Consider the following 4705-nt stretch of genomic DNA (forward strand, 5'->3'; position numbering starts at 1 on the left):
GCTGACGTGCTCGAACCACGTGGGGCAGGTGCCGAGTTAAGGGTCCATGTGGTAGGTGGGGGAGCCCCAGAACCCACCCCCAGCACCCCCTACAGCTGCCACAGGGTCAGTCCCTCAAAACCCGTGCCCCCGTGCCCAGGCTATCAGCTGGGCAGTGAGGGACAGACCCCCAACACCGGCCTCTGGACACTGTTGCCAACCCCTCATGTACAGCAAGACCCTGGATGGAGGTGGGAGGCCAGCCACTGCCCTTCTGCCAGGCTCCCCCAACTCTGATGCCCTGAACTGAGGTCAGCCTCTTGAATTAGCAGTCTCACCAGCACTGTCCAGCTGGGACCCCAAGTACCGCAGACACCTCATGAGGGCAGCCCTGAAGACCCCTCCCCCTGGCCCTACATGAAGCCCTCCGTGACCCCAGCAGACGGAGAATGCCCTGACCACAGTGATGGGCGATGAGAAATGTGGACTTGAGCCCAGCTCAGTGCCTGGGCCCGGAGGACCCGCAGCCCTACTGTGTGCCCAGATGAAGGGGGCCGGGACATGGACGAAGGACAGGTAAGTGAGGACACCCCCCGCCCCAAGTTAGTCCTGGGAGTGGAAGCCGCCTGCCCGTGAAGGGTCCTGTCCAGGAGAGTCTTCCCTTTGGCAGGAGAGTATCCAGCCAGGATCTTAGGGCGCCGGGCCAGCAGCCAGTGCTGCATCCCCTTGTGCTGTGTGAACCTGGCCACCCTGTGGGGTCGCTGGCCCTCAGGACGAAAAGCCACCCAGGATCCCAGAACGCTCAGCCATTCTGGGAGTGGCCACCAGGTGGCACCGTGGCTCCACAGAGGCCATGGCATTACTCTGGCTGTGACCCCCTCAGTGGCTGTCTCCAGGCAGGGGTGCACCCCCATGTTCGCTTCCGTTGGCTCATCAGGAGATCGGGGAGCCCTGTGGTGGGCCGGCCGTGTCATGTATGAGGAAGGGGCCCACACCCCGGGGCAGGTGACCCAGGGGCTGCCCGATGGGGGATAGGCTTCGTGGGGGGGATTCCCGGCTGGGGGACTGGGGCTTCACCCAAACTCCTGGGTGCAGGTAAGTGCCCGTCAGATGGGAGGGCCCCGGGGGCATTTCTTGTACTTCACACACCACCCCCACATCAAGAACCCCCTCCCACCGGGACCCACCCCCACCCCCCAGGGTGGGCTTTCTGTGGGTCTGCCTGCCTGTCCTGCCCTGGGCTGGAGAGAGCGAGGGCGCGAGCAGGAGGCCCCCAGAGGTCTTCCCCGGGCTGGTGCGGGGTGGATGGGGGACTTTCCTTTAAAGAGAGAGAAGTCGGCACTTGGAAAACACCGCATGTCAGCAGACAGCCTGAGAAACCTGGTGTTGAGACCCTGCACCTACCCACTTGGGGCCCACCCTGCCCTGCAGCCCCCAGCCCGCCTGGCGCTGAGGGGACTGAGGCAGGATGACAGGGACAGGGCATCCACCCTCAGATTCCTCGGCTGCAGCACATACTGGCTGTGTGACCTGGAGCGTTGGTGCCCCTCTGTTTCCCCTGTGTTCCTCCAGCTGGGCAGGGGGATGCGTATCTCATGGATCAACGAGGTGACAAAAGCAGCAGGGCCCTGCTCCCCCAAATGAAGGTCAGCCCCAGGCCATGAGTGCCCACTCCATGCTCCACCACATGTGGGCCCTGGGCCAGGGGTCCATGCGGCCCCACCCGTGAGGGGCTCTGATGCCAAGGGCACCTGACAAACTGGCAGAGGCTGTGCTGTGACTGGAATCAGGGAAGGACAAGGCCTGGGGAGGTTCAGGGCCTGCATGCTTATTCAGGTGTACAGGCCCCGGGATCAGGGCAGGAAAGCCAGGCCATGTGTGTCCTTCCTTCGCAGGGCCGGCCGCCCAGACCCCTCTCCCCCTGCCTCCCTGCAGGGGCAGGGCCAACAGTTGCCGCTCTGAAGCCCCTGGCCCTTGGCACACTGCACAGTGTGGCACTGGGCCACCAACATAATTACCCGTTCCCACCGAGAGCACCATAATTACACTTAATGGGTTCAGCAGTAACAAGTGCCTTTGCTGTGATTTGGCTGCAGAAAAACAGAAATCAGCGTCCTGCTAAGACAGTGCTGAGGGTTCAACCCCCCAGGCCTGTCTGTGACAGGCGGGCCAGAGACGCGCTCAACGGGAGCTGGCCGAGAGGGGCTGGCAGGGTGGCTTGGCACACAGTCAGGGTCTGTGGGTGCTGCAAGGTCCCCGTGGGTGGGGTGGGGGGAAGAGAGAGCTGCAGCTGAAAGCTGCACCAAACACCCATAGTGCACCTACTGTGCGCCAGCCCACGGGGCAGCCACAGTCCAGCCCCCCCTGCACAGACTGGGAGCTCTGGTGGCTCGCCCGAGGGGACCGGGCGTGGGTCCCAGGCTGTGTCACGGGATGCTGAGGCCACACACAGAAGCCAGTCCTAGGGCACCGCAGCTCTCCCGGTGTCCTGACCCGCCGGCTGCAGCCCCTGGGAGCTGCGCACGGCTCCTCTGTCCTTCACTGCTGCAAACAGCACCTCTGGAGGAGGGGCTGCAAGGGTGTCGTTGTGTGTCTCCCAGGAGTAGGGGTGGGTTCTCAACACTAGAGCTGTGGATGACATGCCTGAAGGACAAGCACCCCCAGGCCCACCAGCAAGGACGCTGACACAGCAGGGAGCAGGCAGCTCTGGGTCTGGGCGCACGATGGTCAGATGCTCCCCAGACCTGGCTGGACCCTTGGTCTTGCAGGCACGTGGCCCCCCACCCCCACCCCTGCAGGAAGACAGCACAGAGCAGCCTGGGCCCTCAGTTTGCCCATCCAGGCAGTGGGGGTGTGGGGACTGTCTGCTCCTGGGTCCTGGGACCCTCCTTCCTTGCCCCACTTCTCCGAGCTCTCCCCTGACCCCGAGTGCTTACACTGGGCCAGCTCCCACCTCCCACATGGCGATCATCCTGCTCCATCCAGGAGCAGCAGGGTCTCCAGCCCAGCCCAGCCCAGCCTGTCTCTGAGCCCTCAGCTCTTCCCATCTTCCACCAGCATCATGCCCCTCATCTCAGACTGATGTCGCAAGCCTGCTGCCCGATTTCTCCCTGGCCCCTGCCCATGCTCACTCTGAGATCACCCTAGACCCCGGAGCTGGCGTTGAACAGAGCTTAGGACCTTGGTTCTCAACGGTGCAGTGCATGTCTGGAGCCCTGAGCTGGTCTGGGCCAGGACCCATGAGACGTTACTTGATCAGGGGCTAGGGGGGCCCAGTCTCCAGCAAGAGCCACAAACTAGGCCCCCCAAAACTTGCAAAGGTAGCCCAGCTTGAGGTCCTGGGCCGGGGTCCTACCTCAATACCTTCCCAAACCACTGACAAGCAAAAACCACCCACCAACCTCGGCTTTCTCCTGACCCCGCTGGCCCCATGGCCCCACCTGCCTCCCCTGCCCTGGAGGCAAGCCCTAGGGGCTCAGAACAACCTCCACAGCCATAGTGACCCCACGCGGCAGGATGGGCACAGGCTCGTGAGGTGGGACACTGTCCATGTGGCTGGGGTGAGAAACCTGGTCAGCACGGCCCAGAAAGTTCCCTATCCATCCTCATGAGCACGCCCCCTTTGGGGTTACTATTCTATGATACACCCCAGCCCCCCTCCCCCACCATCCCAAACACCCTGGGAGGGACGAGCTTCTGGGGTCCTGCTCATCTTTCTGTGCAAAGTGCACACAGGAGAAGCACTTAGAGCCACCCTGCCCAGGGAGGGGCTCCCCACGCACAGGGTCCCACTAGCCCTGCCCAGAGAGCGGATCCGCCAGCGGTGGGGGGAGGGCTCCATCAGCCCCACACGTCACAGCCGTTCCCTGGTCACGCCTTTGTGGGCAGCTGAGGACAGGCGGTGCCAACCGGACTCTCATCACAAGGCCACTGACTTCTGGAGGCTTAATTACACAGATGGATTTTCTGGGTTTTAATTCAAAATCCTTTAGGTTCTGAACCAAATTCTACAAATTAGAGTCAATTTCCACTGCGGGTCCAAAGAAGCCAGGCTGATGTGTGGCTGGGAAGAGGTGGCCACGCCAGCACGGCCGGGGGGCTGTGGTGCTGCCTGAGGCCTGGCCACACACACAGAGGCTGGGGGCATGGGTCTCTCCATGGGACCCCATAGCCAGGAAAGCTCTGCCCGGGTCCAGAGGCTGAAAGAAGGGCAGAGAGCCCACTGACCCAGGTTCCTAGACCACCCTAGGCCTTGACCCATCAGGACCCAGGGATGTCCCCTGGCCTAACAGGCCCCTGGTGTCCAGCCTGGGCAGGGTGGGGTGTGGAGTGACTCTCCCTGGGGCAGCCTGTCCCACACCCAGGCTGGGGACTTGTGAGAAAGTGGTCCCCAGACAGGCGTGGAAATGAGCCCAGAGCCAGGGCTAGAGACCCGATCAGCGGTGGGAGCAAAGGACCGGTCCGTCCAGGGACCCCTCAAATGCCGTGGTCCCACACTCCACCCACAAAGCCCTCCCAGCATTCGGCCGACCTGTCCCAGCACCAGCCTCCTTCCCGTCTCCTCCCTCCCTTCTCCTTTCTGAGGCCTTGGTGGGGCTCAGCAAGGACTGGCCCACCTTCCCACCCCAGCAGCCATGCCCATGGGCCAGCCTCCCCCAGTCAGTGCAGAGCAGGTGCTGGCTCCGTGGTCTCCCAGACCATGACAGCAATGCACCCCAAACAAATC

This window comes from Mesoplodon bidens (genome assembly GCF_964165515.1).
Source record: "Mesoplodon bidens genome assembly, chromosome: 15".
NCBI lineage: Eukaryota > Metazoa > Chordata > Mammalia > Artiodactyla > Ziphiidae > Mesoplodon > Mesoplodon bidens.